Source organism: Pelobates fuscus, chromosome 11 (genome assembly GCF_036172605.1).
Source record: "Pelobates fuscus isolate aPelFus1 chromosome 11, aPelFus1.pri, whole genome shotgun sequence".
Classification (NCBI taxonomy): domain Eukaryota; kingdom Metazoa; phylum Chordata; class Amphibia; order Anura; family Pelobatidae; genus Pelobates; species Pelobates fuscus.
The window spans coordinates 52999994-53019562 of NC_086327.1; positions in this window are offsets into that span (position 1 = coordinate 52999994).

A 19569-nucleotide genomic window follows, 5' to 3' on the forward strand; every position below is an offset into this window, starting at 1 on the left:
CGACGGGGACACCCCAGCACTTCTTACGTAGAGGCCGATGATCTCCTGGACAACAGACCAGTGGCGCCGAGACGAAGGGAGGTCCACGCAGAAGTTCAGGGGTGCAGCCGTAGAGAACGTGGGCAAAGATAGACCGTCTCACGCCTCTGCCTCTCAGCTACCGTTGAACGATGAGCTTCCCGGCCAATGCACCAAATGATACCGGAGAAACTGATGGAAGCCAAGCACAGAGAGATGGACACAGGTTTCTTCAGGAAGGAAGAGATTCTTTATTGGATCACCGATCGGGACTCAGAGGGACTAATGTCACCAAAATACAGCAAGTTCTGAGCCCCGGACAATAGTGCAGGCTCCTTATATAGGCACATAACTTCTCCCATATTAAGCTCCACCCGCACATTCTCTTGACCAATCAATACAAATAAGAATTAACTTCCTGCTTGACCGCATGGCTTGTCCAGCACAATGGAGGAGGGGAATACTACCTCCTGTATTCTTGCACATGCTCCGTACACTACTGATCGTATCTTGCCTCGTGCAACCAACTGATCGATACGTCAGCATATGCACGTACACATGCCACGTGGTAATCTCGGCCTACTACATTTATTTTTACCGAGATTCCACCACACGGGCACAGTGGGACATGTATTTATGTCCATTATTAGGGACATCAAGAGAGTACAGTGTAACTGCACATTATTCCACGTTTATTTAAAACATCACCATCCACACACAGTGATTATTATTGGCATTTCTATAGTGCCAACAAATTCTGTAGTGTTTTACAATATTTTAAGAGGGGGAGATTTAACAATAAATGACACAATTACAAAAACTTACAGGAACAATATGGTGAAGAGGACGCTGCTCAAACGAGCTCACAGTCTAGTATATATATATATATATATATATATATATATATATATATATATATATATATATTACATACGCACATCTTATGTAGACAGAGTGAGAGAGACACACTTTCAAAATGTGTGGTGACAGATATAAGGCCTTCATTACTTTATTGCTAAACCCTGTAGCTATGAGTGGGTTAAATTAAACCATGGATGGAGGCAATTATACTTAACCCTCCCCCTTTGTCAAACACTAGCAAAGCCAAGAACAACATCTGCTGTATAAATCAAAGTACATTCCTTCTCACTGGGCCAACTAGCCATCTTAACTGTCTCACTTGTCATATAATGTTTGTCTGTCTTTCCTGTCACTGGAAAAGTACCCACAATACAAAGGGACAGGCAATGTTGCTGAACCAGATTTATTTTGACTTTCAGATCACAGCGAAGGAGAATCTTCCTGTATTACAAAGGAGCCGATCTTAACATGTGTAAACCTGTGATGTTTCCCATTTTTAAGGAACAATGAATAGCAACTGTGTACATTCAAACAATATCTTCTTGCTTCTGCATTTCTGACATTCTTTATTTTTTTTTCTTTCTCAAGATGTCTCTTAAAACTGGCGTCAGTGATTACAAAGCTGAACAACATCTGCTGCAATTTAAAGTATTAGCAGTCATGGTAAACTAGAGCACGGTAAATATGATTTTAGCATAACAAGCCCTCTCAAAACAGCTATCTAGCAGAAAAATGCTCATTATTATTATTAATATTGTTATTTATATAGAGCCTATATTTTACAAGATTTCAATGGTGATATTTATCAGTAAGTTATTGGCAATCAAAATAATAATTGTTCAACCAAGCGGAAGTGATTCAAAAAGAGAAAGAACATGCTAACAGAGGAGAGGTAGGACAGATAAATCTAGGTAATGGTGTGAAGCAAGGAACTGGTATGCGGCTCAAAGTAGAAGAGGAGAGAGTGGCGTTTCTATTATATAGGATACAAGGACTGGTGGCGTAAATGTACTAAGGAGAATCAAACACAAATCTATTGAATGCCCAATGATAACAAGTAGACTTGGATACCGCCTAAGATTTCACTCAGTCTAGAAATATTTAAGTTTTATCTAAGCTGGATTTTGTTCATTAATTTTTAGACTAAATTCAGTCAATATTTTCATTTCAGATTTCACTTTGATGAATGAAATTATGATCTGTGAATCAATGCATCTCTATAGAGAAATTTCAGCATCTCCATTCTAATGCTGCCCAGTCGCTTATCCATCAAAGGGGTTCCGAATTTGTGGGGAGTTAAAATAATTAACTGGGGTGAACATATTGTCCCCCTGCACCTCCACCTTTGCCCCGTGACTGGGGGCCACAAGATAAATTGGAGTCCCCTGCCCCCACCTGTGGCAATAACATGGATTGGGAGGACATAGTATTCCCCTATGACCCACAAGTAGGGGCTATTAAAATTAATTGGGCACCTATATTAAGTGAGGTTGACATATTGTCTCCCCCTAGTGGCTTTAAGCAATAAAGTTGAAGGGGGAGGGGGTATTGTCCCTCCAGGCCAAGCCATTGGACCAATTGTTTCCTCTCAGCTTTCACTCATTGGTGGATGGAGCCCTAAGTAGTAAAGTGAAAGACATTTTTGTCCCTCCCCCCAGCCTCCCCAGTGGATCCCTAAGCATTAAAATGGCAAATGTACCTATTGCCTACCTTCCCGGTAAGTAGAGGGGGGGGGGGAATAGTAGGGGGGAGGTAAGTTTGGGGGAGACAATACAATTATCCTCCCCTCCCCCCCCCCGTAAGTAAGGGTACCCAGGCCCCTAGTCACCCACCTGAAAAAATGCCTATGAGATTCATAAGTAAGAAGATCTGTGTGGCTCTGGGCCAAATAGTAGTAACTAGCCGACTGGATAAGAGTATCTTCAAAACAACAAGGTTTGTGGGGTGTTTCCTGTATGCAGTTGTTAGTACCTACCAAAAGTGGTGCAAGAAAGGACAACTAGGACACCATCAGGGACATGGGCTTCTAAGTCTCATTGATGTGTGTTGGGAGTGAAGGCTAGCCTGTCTGGTCTGATCACACAGAAGAGCTACTGTTGCTCAAATTGCTGAAATACCTAATTCTGGCTATGGTAGAAAGGTGTCAGAACACACAGTGCATTACAGTTTGCTATGCATGGGGCTGTATAGCTGCAGATCATCTAGACTGACCATGATGACACCTTTCCACTGCTGAAAAAGCATTCAATGGGGAACTGAACCATAGACTAATGAAAGAAGGTTGCCTGGTCTGATGAATCACATTTTGTTTTTAGATCAGGTGGATGGCCAGGTGTGTGTGCATCATTTACCTGGGGAAGAGATGGCAGCAGGATACACTATGGGAAGAAGGCAGGATGCACTATGGGAAGAAGGCAGTGTTATGCTCTGTGCAATATTCTGCAGGTCCACATTGGCCCTGGCATTCATTTGGATGTTACTTTTAGACATAACACCTATCCAGAGATTGTTGCAGACGATGTCCGCCCCTTCATGTCAATGGTATTCCCTGAGAGCATTGGCTTTTTTCATTAGGATAATGGACCCTGCCACACTGCAAAAATTGTTCAGGAATGGTTTGAACAACATGTCAAAGAGTTCAGGGTTGTGCCTTGGCCTCCAAATACCCCAGATCTCAATTCAATTGAGCATATGTGGGATATGCTGGGACAACAAATATGATCCATGGAAGGTTCAGCTCGCAACTTGCAGGACTTAAAGTAAGTATCTGCTGCTAATGTATTGATGCCAGATACCACATGACATTTTCAGAGTTCATTTGGAGTCCATGCCTCAATGCTTTAGAGCTGTTTTGGTAGCATTGATCAGTAAAATCCTATAAATAGTGTACTCTACAGATTATAAGGGGCAATGTGGTATTATCCAGAAAACAGTAATTGGTTATAATCAAACTAAAAAAACTAAGTGCGGGAACAAGTAATTTTGTCCTACTTTGCGTTAAACTTGAAAAACACGTAAAAAGTAGGTGTATAAAAAATAATATGGAAATTATAGGATATGGAGGTAGGTTGGGTGTCAGGCAGTGGTGTATTTTGGTTTTGTGCTGCCCTAGGCATGACAAAACTCGGGCACTCCCCTATTCCTTCCAAATTTCTCTTCCTGACAGACACACGCCCTCACTGATGCATGCAATGACATGCACTCACTGACAGAAACACAGTTATTGTCACACACAGTGGTTAACCAGCACACACATTCACTGACAGACACACACTGACACATACACATTCACTGACAGACACACATACACACTGACACACGCATACATACTCTGACACTCACTGACAGACACATATACATACTCTCACTAACAGACACACAAACTTTTTTTTCCCCATTTTAATCCACCCAGCGTCCCTACCTCTTAGTGATGCCGGGGCCGGAGTTACGTCACATCCCGGCTCCGGCATCACTGCAGGGCACGCGAGTGAGCTGAGCATGGCAGCCTGGGGGGGAGAAGAGGGGGCCTCTGAGGTGGCCAGTACGGTACAAGAGGCTGACAAGGCATTTTCCAGGGCGTTTGGGGGGCGGCTTATTTTGCCAAAGTCAGGAATTATACAAGAAAAAAAAGAATTGAATTCTATTATGCATTTTGTTTCCTGAAAGGTAATATATAAAAGAAAACAATTCATTCTTGGTACATTTTGCTGCTCATATTTAACCCCTTAAAGAAGAAGGCAATTGTACTGACCAAAACAAAACCTAGAATTTGAGCTATATGTCTGCTCAACCATAATTTACCTCTTTCAGATTAAGTGCACACACACATATGATATATCATATTGTTCAGGAGAAATAGGGCTTTCATTTCTCATAAAATATTGATAAATTAAACATAATTTAATAATAATTCAATCTTAAAAAGTAAGAGGAAGTAAGAAATTGAGTTCTGCATAGCATTTCATCTGTGAATGTTATAATACGGTTAGCTTTTCCTGCAATAAAATACACATCTTTGTAGTCTGTCATGTCCCACAAGTAGAACAAACAATGCTCTCCATGTACAGTTTTTTGGTGTTTTGGAGGGATACAGGGCACTGATGACATATTTATCATTATATATTTTACACCTCTGAATTACTCATATTTGTGTTAAGCGATGCGGCCCTCACGAGTACAATAGAATGGGATACCCCAGGGTCAAATATAAGGAAAACATTTCAGTTTTCAGACCTGAAGAAGTGATTTTTTGGGGGGCTACGTCTTCTTTGAGAGAGAAAAGCAGGCTGGGTAATAACATTTCCACCATTTTGGCATACCATTTTCAAAATTAGGAAACCAAGACTATTCCAAGTGGCATATTTTGAGATCTTTGGTCTAGCCACTTTATCTCAAATGCAGGCCCCATTTAATGGTTATACTTTTATTTGTATTTTTTTTTTTTACACACTTGAACTACATTTTCATAATTCTGATATTAGAGCAATAAAGCCTCATTATTTACATTTTTGTCTCACGAATAGGCATATCAGGAGCTGGGTTAGATCTAATGAAGAGACTAACTGATCATTACTGGTCTAACGATTACCTGCCAAACTTAAATAAATTATCATCAAAAAAAATTGTTGAGGTTAATGATGGGTTAGTCCCCTCAAAATAATTGCCAGAACTACCATTGGTGCAGCTGCATCCAGACATGCACACTGACGGGCATATCGGGTTACCCCGCACACTCGATGGGCATCACTGATCGGGGGCTCGTCCGGACCATTAACAGCACGGCCAGCCCCTGTCAGATCGTGCTGGGAGGAAGTGAGAGCAGATCACTTCCTTACAGTTAACACAGAGAGAGAGAGAGATGTGAGGAGGACTGGAAGCATTGAGGAGAAGGAGAGAGAGGAGGCAAACAGAGGAAGGAGCAGATTTCCAGCAGCCCAAGACTCCCTTAATCCTCAGCATGCAGGACCCACTGGACCCCATTGAAGCCACCATCCTGCACTCCAAAGGTATAGAAACATGAGGGTGGCTAAAAATATTGAAATAATGACTTGTATTTGTATCAGTGTGTGTATGTATAGCTAAGCCAGTATGTGTGTATCAATGTGTGTATCTGTGCCAGGGTGTGTGTGTATTTGTATCTGTATGTATATGTCAGTATAAAGAACAAAAAGAAACAGTACTGTGCAGTGGCCTATTGTGAAGTTAAAAATTAACTTTTAATATATTGGATAAAAAGGCTAGAGGGATGTCTAGCTCTTAGTAAATAACAAATTCAAAACCAAAAAGGAGGGGAGGGACATGGACAAAGGAAGGAAAATATATACAATAGATAGGCTGGCAGTTTTCTCAAACGTAATTACTTGTATAGACAGTAATAAAACTGCTCATTGTCTTTCTCAAATACGTGTAGTAACAGCTAGGAATGATAAAAGTTACACTGTAGCTACTTCCCTAAAGGTATGTAATAGTAGGGACAAAGTATCTTGTTAGCCAAATTTCCTAAGAGCCTGAGATAGCAGTGGAAATGTAGATTACGGTGGCTACGGCACGGTAAACTAGACATATACAGAACATTTCTATATTGGATGCTTGATAATAGTCACACGGAGAAAACCACCAGCAGGTGTTTAGTGATTTAATGCCTAAACGGGCACCTATTGTCTAAACTGTGCCTTCGAGGGCACTTAAGTCTAATATAGGAGCTGCTTTACTAGCTGTGAATAAAAATAAGATATATAGCCTCCGGTAGTCAGGATAATATACTGAGTTAATCGTAGTGAGAGTTGCCCTGTCAGATGAGTCACTGATCTAACGGGACAGCTATACCTAAGTAGCTTGTTGCAGATAATTAATCAATCTTGTGAAATAGTAAAGAATATCCATCTTGCCCTGTCAGATAAGTTACTGATATAACCGGGCTACTAAGCTTAAATAGCTAGTTGCGGATATCTAATCAATCTTGTCAAGTAGTAAAGAATAACTGATTGAAAATAACTGCAGGATACGGCTACATGTAGGAGCCCCGACGCACGTTTCGCCGGTAGGCAACTCTACGAGAGGTAAACAATACCCTCGTGCACCTGGTTTAAATAAGGCACCAAAGATCCTGATTGGTCATAGGGAGGAGCTTAATTATATAGGATTAGCTCCTACGATATCACTGAAGACCCACAAAAACTCTGGTCTGATATATCAAATTAAATAAAGTGAACACTGATCATAAGTAAGAAATAGTAATGGGCAAGTAGTAATGTGTCATTGCTCAAGAAGGTGGAAGTCCCTATTGGTGACATTTAGACTATCATATTGGAGAGCTGTTGCTGAATGGGAATTTTACAAAATCCCAATAGTAATAATGATGTGGATCGAAATATAGTATATAAGACTCTGTGGGGCAGATAACTTTATGTATGTGGATATTGCGCTCGTCAGAGCTAAATCATCACTGGCCGAAGTTAACACAAATTACTGTGTTAATCTGATAAATAGAGTCACCATATCGAAAAAACAAACAAAAAAACAACCAGGAAGTGACCAAGGGTGAATGGGTATAGGAGTGATACTTTCTATATTGTAGGTTAGCCAAATCTGGAGGCCAAAATGTAAAGAGAAAATTAATGATAATAAGAGAGTGCCAAAAGAAAAAGGTTAACATCATTTATGAATGAAGGGAGTATAGTTGTATTCTTCATTCAGGCCAGTAGGTGTCAGTGTCTTAAATGTATAAATCCACTGAGACTCTTTTTGTAAAAGAAGTCTGTTAAGATTTCCTTTTCTTGCATTTGGAAGGAGCTTTTCTATAGCTTGGAATTTCAGATTCTCCACTTGACCATTGTGGAAGTTCTGAACAGGTCTAGCAACAGGAGTAGGTGTGATGATATTTTTAATGGAACCAATATGTTGTAGGATTCGACGCCTGAATTGTTGGAAGGTCTTTCCAATATATTGCATACAGCAATAACATGTCATGATATACATTATGTGTGTGGTATTGCAATTGGTCAAGGCGTTGGTATGGACGCTAACTTTAGAGCGGGTTGATTGTGCTGTTTTAGGTGGAAGGATGTACTTACAGGCTTTGCAGTGTCCACATTTAAAGTTCCCTTTAGTCTGTGTAAGCCAATTGGAAGTGGCTGGTGGAGATGCCAAATGGCTGTGTACAAGCATGTCCTGTAAATTCCTTGCTCTCCAATCAGTTAATTCTGGATGATCAGGTAATGCATTTTGTAGTATTCATTTGTGCCAGTTTTTTTTATAGAATGTTGGACATAGTGGCCCAACTAGTATATGTGTGTGTGACAGGGTGTGTGTGTATTTATGTTAGTATATCTGTGTGTCAGTAAGTACAGGTATTTGTGTGGGTCTCATTGTGTATTTGTTTATGTGTCAGTATGTGTGTGTGTATCTGTGTATACGCCAGTATGTGTGTGCATCTGTGTGTGACAGTGTGTATGTCTATCTGGGTAAATATCTTTACATATCTATGTTTATGTGTATTTCTGTTAGTATATAATGTGTATCTCTGTCAGTATGTGTGTGTGTCAGTGTATATGTATATGTTCATACATTCCAGTATTCAAACACCAACCCAATACACAAATACAGCCTTGCTTTCAAACACCAACACTACACACAAATGCACACCTGCATTTGAACGCCAGCACTACATACAAGCACTACCTCATTCAAACATACAGTACACACATATACGCTACTGCATTGACACAAATAGTCCACACAAAACACTTGCTTACATTCAAACACACAAAAATTGCCCACAAATACAACACTGCTAGGTTGGGAAAATGGTAGATACCAGCTGGCAAAGCATTGTGGGAGTGGCATAACAGTTGAGGATCTACCTTTTGGCCATCCTTGTGATATAAGGCAATCCAAATAGTTTTTTGCACCAGGGCCCTCTCTACGTTAGTCCCACCACTGCTACCATCACATGGATTAAAAATACAAAACAGATCTAACAAAGATATAACCAAGTAAATAATGTGTTTCTTAATATTTAACCCCTTAAGGACAGAGCTTCAGAAGCTTGTCTTTCACTTAATGACAACGGCATTTTTTTGCATTTTTTGCTGTTTGCGTTCAACTGCAATTTGCATTTTACTACTTTATTGCACCGACGCATATTATATACCGTATTTTAAAGGACAGAAAGGGCTTTAATTTGATGTAACATATATATACATAAATGCTTATTTATTATAAAAAAAATACAGAAAAATGCAAAAAAAATTTTTTTACAGTTTTTGCAAAAATAATGTGTGCACAATTAGTGCAGGTTAAGGAAAGTAATTAAAAATAAATTCATTTAGTTGTTCTGATTTACAGAATATATAATGTGTCTGGGATTTTAATTTTTTTTTTGGTAGTTACAGGTCACAAAGCACAAGGAGTAAAATAAACTTTTAATGTGGAGCGATTTTAGAATTTGGTATGTTTGTCTTGTAAGCTTAATAGCCATAAAAGAAAACAAAATTGCCACACAAAAGTATATATTTATATAAAGTAGACACCACAGGCTATTTACCTAAGGTTGTTTTGACACTTTCTACGTAGCCATTTCTCTGCCAACCTCTGATAAATATTGGAGTAAAATTGTATTTTTGGGGGGTTTTGGCACACAAACTTATAACAAAGAACTTCTCATGTGTATTTTGTAAAGTTGGTGTGTGCTATTCCTGTACAAAGTTTTATTTTGTATTCAGTTATATCTGCTGAGTAAAATGACACCCCCATTGTATGTCTTTGGCACTATTTTGTGAAGCTACAGTGCCATATAGGAGACCTGTCCTTTTCAGTATTCACAGTCGAATTTTGAGAGACGGATTTAATGAGCCTATGCTTCCATTTGGGGTATTATAGTAGTTTGACTGTTCAAAAAAAAAAACACAAAGGCCTACCATTTGTAAAAGTAGACACTCCAGGGTATCGCATAAGGTGCATATTGTGCCTTAACATGCCCCCATTATTTCACCAATATATGACAAAGTATGTGGTAAAAAATAATTTTGCGCATTTTTTACATATGAATTGCATTTTTGCTGGGCGTTTTGTATATTTCATATGTGCCACCAAGTTCAACCCCCCAAATTATGCTCAGCTAAGTCTCCTGAGTAAAAAGACACCCCAATGAATGTCTTTGGCACTATTTTGTGAAGCTACAGTGCCATATAGGAGACCAAGCCATATCAGTTTTTACCGAACTTTGAATTTTGACGCTGGGCCTATGTGCAATTTCCAAGCATCTTCCCAGGTTTTAAATTCAAACTACCCCATAAAGCCATACCATTTCTTAAAGAAGACATCCCAGGGTATTTCAAAAGGCATATTTTGAACCTTAGCGTGGGATATTTTTTCCGCTAGCTTGTACCAGGTGTAGTGGTAATAAGCGTTTTTTCTGCCTTTTTGACACACAAAGTGAGTTTGCACAGTATATTTTGCAAACCTTATGTGTACTACCACTGTATAATACTTCATATGTTGCTCAGCTATGTCTGCTGAGTACAAAAATACCCCCGTATGTACCTTTGCCAGGTATATGTGGACATCGGAGGGGTACATTTGGGACACAGCCATTCATTTTTTTTTTCAAACTTTAAATTTTTACGCTGTGCCCATTTCCCATTTTAGAGTATTTTACCAGGCTATATAATCCAAATACCCCATAAAGCCATACCATTTCTTAAAGAAGACATCCCAGGGTATTTCAAAAGGCATATTTTAAACCTTAGCGTGGGATCATTTTTCCGCTAGCTTGTACCAGGTGTAGTGGTAATGAGCGTTATTAAATGTATTTTTTAACTTTTTCAAACTTTTTTTACTTTTTAAAACTATTTTTTAAACTTTTGTTTTGCTTATTATTTTTTTTAAAGTTTCCTAAACTTTCGAAAAACTTTTTTTTACAGATTTAACATTTTTCTAAGCTTTTTTTTTTTTACCGTTAACCCCTAACTAGCGCTAAGCAGCACTAACAGTAAATTCCCCATTTTCCCATAACTCCCACCCACCCCAGCTAGCAAAATATTTAATTTTAAAATATTTAAATTAATTAATAAAATAAATTTAACCCCTGAGGGTTAAAAAAAAAAAGAATTAACCCTCAGGGGTTAAAAAAAAATCAGATCATAGTAAAATGTAATCCCTGCCAATTGATCACTGTAGTCAGTGATCAATTGGCAGGGAAGGGGTTAATTTGTTTATTAAAATGGGTAAAAGGGGGTGGGATTTTAGTTTAACTTTATATTTTTTTTTCAACAGGGGGCAGGATCACTGATGATCCGTCTCCCTGCACTTCACAGTGAACCCAGAAGTGCAGGGAGGCAGAAGGTAAGTATACACAGCACATGTGCTCGCTCTGACATGCTGTCAGAGTGGGCACATGTGCTGGGACAGCCCGATCCGGTGCTCCCGGTCTGCCTCTAATACAGAGGCAGACCGGAGCACCATTAACCCCGCGATCACTGCGATCTGGGGTTAATTTTAACGGGTGACGGACGAGGTCCGTCACTCGTCATTAAGGCAATCCCCTGAGTGACGGACCTCGTCCGTCACTCGTCGTTAAGGGGTTAAGGGGTTAATGTTATGGTGGGGAAAAATTCTTCCACCTGAAGTCTGTGGATAGTTAATACAATGTTAGACCAAAATTTGCACACCAGTCAAGCATAAGACTTGCTTTTCCCACATAAATCACAAATCTGCAGTGATGTTACTACCGCAAAGGAATCCTTTCCTAAGTAGTGTTTCAAAGTTGTTGTATACAGCAAATACAGACTCAAAGGAATCCATGTTTAAAATGGAATGAGGTAAAAATGTGATTCTTTGTTCAATTAATTTGCATATGCCCACCCAGAATTCTTTGCGGTAGTAACATCACTGCAGATTTTCTGTGGGAAAAGCAAGTCTTATGGCTTGACTGGTGTGCAGATTTTTGTTTAACATTGTATTAAAGGAAAACTCCAGTGCCAGGAAAACGATCTGTTTTCCTGGCACTGGAGGGTCCCTCTCCCTCCCACCCCCCAATCCCCAGTTGCTGAAGAGGCTGCTTCCTCCTCCCCCGCCGCTCCTCCTTCTGCTTACGTCGGCCGGTGGACGAGACTGATCCCGCCCGCCGGCCGAGGAGACCTAATGCGCATGCGCGGCATTAGCGCACCCCATAGGAAAGCATTGAAAATGAATTTCAATGCTTCCCTATGGGGAATAGAGCGACGCTGGAGGTCCTCACACAGCGTGAGGATGTCCAGCGACGCTCTAGCACAGAAAACCTGTGCTAAAGAGCAGGAAGTTCCCTCTAGTGGCTGTCTAATAGACAGCCACTAGGGGAGGACTTAACCCTGCAAGGTAATTATTGCAGTTATAAAAAAACTGCAATAATTACACTTGCAGGGTTAAGGGTAGTGGGAGTTGGCACTCAGACCACTCCAATGATCAGAAGTGGTCTGGGTGCCTGGAGTGTCCCTTTAACTATTTTTATTAAGAGAGGGTGCACTTTATTATTGTATTTTTATTTTTACCCACTAGAGGGTGTGCTTGTTTGTCTTTTAACCTGCACAGGACATTAAATAGAATCACATCAATGCTACTTCAAAATTTGCCCGATTTTGTTCAAACGTGATTATATGATTGTTGTACATTATTTCATGCTGGAGAAAAAGATTAGGCTTATTATTTAACAGTATACAATATGTATTCCTAAATAAATAAATAACTAATTGATGATTGCACTGGCAGTTTACATTTGCAATACCAGTATTAATGTGAAGAGTAATATGTATATTTTTGGGGCATTAATATGGCAAACAAATATCCAACATGTTTTCCTTGAATTTAGATAAAACAAAACTTGCTAGAACTGAGAGATGAGCTTAACAAATGGGGTAGTTTTGAATTGTCATGTTAGGCCAAATAGTTGCCTTGAAAATTTTAATTTTTATATTTAATAAGAACTATTCCACTAAATATTCCCTACACTTTCTTTATAAAGATCAATTCTAACATAGCTAAATTTTTCTGGAAAAAAACAAACAAAAAAACTTAACACACCACAAAAAAATAAAAGATATGTAGGACTGCATGTTCCTACTTTCAAAGATTATTGTCTAGCCACTAACACAGCATCTGTACTCAAGACTCTAGCATGCCTAAATAATTAACAATGGAAATGAAAAACCTATTACCCCACCCTGTTAAGGACATTTTGTGGCTACCTAAATCTAACCAACTCAATTGTTTTCCTACAACTGAATTTACATAACAGCATAGAATAATTTATATTAAACTATATAACAAAAAATCTGTGGTCAAGAGCTATGACTTTGTCTGTTATTGGTCACCTTAATCTGAATTTCGATATTGAGATGTGGCATTCCATTTAAAGGAGTATCTTTTCCACAAATTTCATTCTATTTTATGATGAGCTGAAAACTAGATATCATTTGGATGACACCATAAACCCTCGATATAACTTAATTTCTTCCAAATTGCAATACATTTTTTAGATGTAAAATACTGATCCGAGGATTGGCGCCTGACTGCCAAGCTGAGCAGACGTGCATAAAATTGAAGAAAATTGCAATTTTATAACAAGACACGGAGGCTCCTATTGCATAACCCTTTCTTTACTGTCCACCAATAGCAGCAAAGAATACAAATATATTGAAAAAATGAAGAACATACATTAACATAGGCCCCTCCCCGCTCAGGTCCCGGTATATTAGGCAGCACTTCCCTTCCATAACCCTCTTTCTTTGCTGCTCCGATCAAAGATAAGTACATGTCACTTCTTTCAATACTATTTTACAGTTATTGATATATTTATATTATCAGTATTAGTTGTTTTTTCTTTATAACCGTTAGCTATCGTTATGGTTATTATTGTTATTAGTATTTTATTGGTATTTTATATATTTTATTAATAATTTATTAATATTTTGTATTATCATTTTTCTATCCTGATTACCTTATTGATTCTTACTTTTATGGCATTTCACCTCTACTACACTTGGTAGTTGTGTTTTGTACCCAGGGTCCAGACCTCTCTGTCTTCTCTTACTCCCCGTTTCTTCGCTTCCTTCATTGCTTTCCCGCATCGGCGCCATCTTGCGCACATTTTTCTCTAAACTGTCTTTCATAGTGCACTCTCATCGCTATCACCGTTCGGCAGTTTAGGCCATTCGACTGTTTTGCCGCGTTCGCCTGTTTCTTGCAAACGGCCCATTCGGCAGTTTTGCATTTTGTCCTATACTCTCCATTATATTCACTTATTCACCTCTTTTAACCGAATGTTTGGTTTTTTCTTTTATTCACCTTACTTCTTTTTACCGCGAATCTCGCGAGATTCTCGGCGGCCATTTTCTAACCTCCTGTCTCCTTCCCTATTCCCTGTCAGAGTGTGCACTGGTCTGGGCCCTGGTGAGATCGCTTTTTGTTTGCTCGTTCGTTCTTTGGGTGACTAACCCAACAAACTGTTCCTTGTCAGTTTTCTCTTTAGATTTATTGATTCACTCTATTTAAAATGCCTAAACCCAGACTAAACTCTGGTTCACCTCCCTCTGGGGAGTCTGATACTCCACTCGACAGGGGAGAAGGCCCTGTCACCTCAGGTAATTCACCTACTCACTCCGATAGAACTACCCACTCAGATGGGACTCAGTTCTTAGCGCTACAGCGCTCAGTGACAGACGCCATTATGGCAGCCATGGGGTCCATGTCCTCTACTCTCTCCCACACCATTTCCCAGGCCCTCCAGCCACGTCCTTTGGACGAGCGCTACTCGGGCTCCACGACGCCTCAACCGCGTCCTCCTGTGGACCCACCGGGAGATTTACCCAGAAAAGCTACCCACAAATCTAAAGGTCCCTCTGCCTCCAGAAACACCATGACTGGCGTACCTTCGGTCGCCCCTGAAAGCGTGTCACAACCACGCAAGAGAGCCTTTCCGCGCCAGGCAGAACGGGCGCGGCTATGGAAATGTGCCAGAGCACAGGTAGAGAGCGACTCCGACTCAGAAATCGGGTCAAGTGAGGAGGCTAAGATTGAGTCTGATAGCGACTCCGAAGCGGATACCGCTCATTCAGGTTTTGACCTCCTTCCCTCTGCCCAGGCAGAGATGTCCGGAGGCGAACCAGGGACTAGGCACTCCGCGACCGCGGAGTCCGCCCTTGTGGACCCGTCGGGCGTTCCACTCTTCGACCCGGATGATTTACACCATCCGAGATCGGCAGAGTGGCTCCCGGCTGACCACGTTGCCACATATTTAGAGAAGTGGGTGCGACACCCACTTAGTAAAGCGGCACGCAACAAAATGAGGGCAGAGTGTCCAAGGCCTGTTGTGCCTAACAAAGTTTGCGACACTCCAGAGGTAGACCCCAAGATGACCCAATTCCTTACCAAGCTAGGCTGGAACCCCCGTAAAGGGCTTGAATCCGCCTTGAAATCCTGCCAGGATAAGCACTTGGACATATTTGGCCCTTTGGCTAAACTTTTTGATTTGGCGGAAGACGCCAGAGCGGAAAACCGCATGGTTGACCCTGAAGACCTACGTGGTTGGGTCCAGAGAGCAATCTGTATTGCAGGGAATGTTAACACCTCTTTATCTATTGAGAGACGTAAGGCTATCTTATTTAAGATAGAGCCCAAATTGGCGAACCTCGCCCTAACAGAAGCCGGTAAGGACGCCCAAGGCCTCCTCTTCGGCGATTCCTTTATAAAAGACTTGGGGCGTTTTGTTGGGGCATTTACTGCCCTGGATAAGGCTCAATCCTCTATGAGGCGAGTTTTCCAGGGACGGGTCTCTACCAGGGCCGGCAGATCCAGGAGCCGTCTGTCCGGCCGGAACTATGTCCAATCCCGTGGCACGGGACGAGGCTCTTTTCACCAACGCTCCCACTACCAGGAGGCTAACACCCGCCCCTCCTTCTTCCCATCTCGTGGACGTCCGTGGCGATCTAGAGGCTTCCGAGGACAACCTGGTTCGAGACGACCCTACGGTGAGTTACCTCAAGCCTCATGTTTTTTCTCATGTTTGTGTAGGGGGCAGACTCCGACATTTTTTGCCAGCTTGGTCACAAATTACCTCAGACCCCTGGGTACTGACTACCATTCGAGGGTTTCACATAGAACTGATAGACAACATCGTACACATTCCCCCTCCTCGACCGATCTGCTTTTCACTCCAGGATCGCAGACGGATCGACATGGAGCTTTCCACCCTTCTTACCAAAAGGGCTATAGAAAAAGCTCCTCCCGAACCCACAGGGGTCATAAGCAATATTTTCCTTGTGGAAAAGAAAGGCGGACAATTGAGGCCTGTCATAAATCTACGCCCCCTCAATGCCATAGTCCGATACCGCCATTTCAAGATGGAAGGTATTCACCTATTACGGGACCTTCTCCTTCACGGAGACTGGCTAGCAAAACTAGACCTCAAGGATGCATACTTGACGGTGCCTATTGCCCCGGACTCCCGAGACCTCCTACGCTTCCAATGGCAACGAGAGACTTGGCGGTTTACATGCCTACCCTTCGGCCTCTCCTCGGCACCGTGGTGCTTCACAAAGCTACTACGTCCTGTCATGGCATGGGCTACGCAGCCGGGGAGTTCGTCTAATCGTATACCTAGACGACATACTCCTTATGGCCCAAGATCGCTCCACTCTCCTTGCCCACCTACGGCTGGCCATAGACCTCCTCTCCCGCTTGGGTTTCGTTATCAATTGGGAAAAGTCATGCCTAACCCCCGCCACGCAAATGGAATTCCTAGGATTCCTCGTGGACTCAAAGGAGGCGACTCTGAGCCTGCCAAGGTCCAAGATTCTCACCATACGCAAGGAGTTACGCAGAGCTCTAGTTCGGCCCCAACTCACCCTGCGACAGCTGGCACGGCTCATTGGCCTACTGGCCTCATCTATACAGGCAGTGTTCCCGGGCCCACTCCACTACCGGGCACTGCAGCGCCTGAAGATCGCACATCTGAGAACCGGTGCGTCTTACGCAGACCTAGTGTCCCTGGACACCGAAACGAAAGACGAATTGCGTTGGTGGATTCTCAACCTCTCTGCATGGAACGGCAAGGCGATCTTCGGCCCGCAACCGGAATTCACAATCGATTCCGATGCAAGCCTCCACGGATGGGGGGCCCATTGCGACGGGATATCTACAGGGGGTCGTTGGTCGGCAGCCGAGTCACGGCTACACATCAACGCGCTGGAACTTCTGGCAGGCTCCTTCGCCATCCGCAGCTTCGCGAGGGACAGAGCCCTAACCTGCATCCGTCTACGAATGGACAACGTCTCGGCGGTGAGATATGTCAACCATCTGGGGGGTACACAATCAGCAGTGTTGGCCACCCTGGCGAAGGACTTTTGGGAATTCTGCCTGGAACGGAACCTGATGGTTCACGCGGAGTATCTACCTGGTCTGCACAACGTCCAAGCAGACTGGGGGTCACGTTATCTCTCAGACTCCAGCGACTGGAAGTTGGACACGGAGGTGTTCTCCAGTTTATCATCTCTCTGGGGTCCCTTTTCTATCGACCTCTTCGCTTCCCGACTCAACACCCAGCTATCTCGATTCTTCAGCTGGAGGCCAGACCCGATGGCGGAGGCAGTAGACGCCTTCCTGCAAGACTGGAGCAGGGACCTCCTATATGCCTTTCCACCGTTTTCCATGATTCCACGCTCCCTCCTTCAGACCCGCAGACACCGGGCAGAACTAGTCATGGTAACCCCATTCTGGGACACCCAATCTTGGTTCCCCCAGATTCTCGAGATGACGTTGGACTACCCACGGTTGCTACCGCCACACCACAATCTGCTGCTAGACCCGACGGGACGGTGTCACCCGCTCCGCTTGGACGGCTCCCTCCCACTCCTGGCATGGCGGATCTCCGGGGACCCTGGGAAATCCAAGGAGTTTCGGACACAACTAGACGCCTGTTGGCGGAAGCATGGGCCCCAGGAACTAGACGAGCCTATGGGTCAGCTTGGCGAGCTTGGACTGGCTGGTGCATGGCTAGGGACGTGGATCCCGTTTCGGCCCCTGTAACCACGGTTCTGCAATTTTTGACGTCCCTCTTCGAGGCGGGGAAGGCTTACAGGACTATCAACCTTTACAGGTCAGCCATCTCGGCAATTCATCAAGGTTTCGATGGATGCCCGGCGGGTCAACATCACTTGGTGTGCCGGCTCCTTCGGGGCTCACGCTTCTCCAGACCACCCAGACCTCGCTACTCCACGTCATGGGATGTGTCCATAGTCCTATCCTTTATCTCGTCGTGGCCCGCTAACTCAGCGCTCTCCCTGAAGCAACTTTCTGCCAAATTGGTCGGCCTGCTCTGTCTCGTATCCTGCAAGAGAGTTTCGGACGTTAGAGCCCTGGACTTCGATGCCAAGTCGTACACCCCGGACGGGGTCACGTTCAACATTAGTCGCCGGACAAAAACCTCTATCAAGTCAGTGTCCTACCCCGCTTTTCCTACCTCTCCAGCGTTATGTCCAGTGGCTTGCCTTCGCGAATACGAAGATCGTACCAGATGTCATCGTTCACAGGTATCCCCACAGCTGTTCCTATCCTTTCGGCCACCTTTCCGTCCGGTCTCTAGCACCACACTGTCACGATGGGTGCGATGGTTATTGGATCAGGCAGGCATCGATACCACGATCTTCGGCGCCCATTCGGTCCGGGGAGCCTCAGCATCCTCGATGATGACTGCAGGGGCTCGTCTGGAAGATATTATGAGGACAGCCGACTGGTCTAGGGAATCTACCTTCCGTGAATTTTACTTTCGCCCGGCCCCACATTCTTTTACGGCCGTAGTTAATCAGCTTTAAACTTGCAATAGGAGCCTCCGTGTCTTGTTATAAAATTGCATGATTTTGCTATTACATGACGAAAAGTCATGATTTTATTAAAGACACGGAGGCGAGTATTGTCCCACCCGCGTTTATTATTCATGTCTCCCCACCCCTTATTTCGTAGGTTGCAACGAGTCACATGGAAGATTTGGTTACGGTAAGTGGGGCCATGTCTCAAGGATAAGCTTATGTTTTGATAGGCTTACTAATCACACTAAGATGTGGGTTTGTATTTATTTGGAATTTTTCTCCTCAGTTGGTACCTGACAATAGTTACAATTATCGATCTTAACCTCTCGGCTCCTGTCTCTTTATGTTTTCACAGCCTAATCCAACAAGATGGCATGCTGTTCTCCAAGTTGAATGGACTCTTCCCGCTGCAAATCTCTGGTCCTACTGCTCATCTAGTCGTGCTTCCCTGTTATGAGAATCTCTTATTTGGACTACTGGACTATGTTTTTCGTTCTTGTTCGGACATTGTTACTAAGTCGCATCTTCAGAAAGAGGGTTATGGAAGGGAAGTGCTGCCTAATATACCGGGACCTGAGCGGGGAGGGGCCTATGTTAATGTATGTTCTTCATTTTTTCAATATATTTGTATTCTTTGCTGCTATTGGTGGACAGTAAAGAAAGGGTTATGCAATACTCGCCTCCGTGTCTTTAATAAAATCATGACTTTTCGTCATGTAATAGCAAAATCATGCAATTTTAAGCCTGAATGCTGGGCTCAAGAGCAAAGCCTTGGCAGAATATACACACAGGGAACTCTGGGCACACGTTAAACTACTCACCCTGAAGACCACCATCGATGACAGCCAGAGAG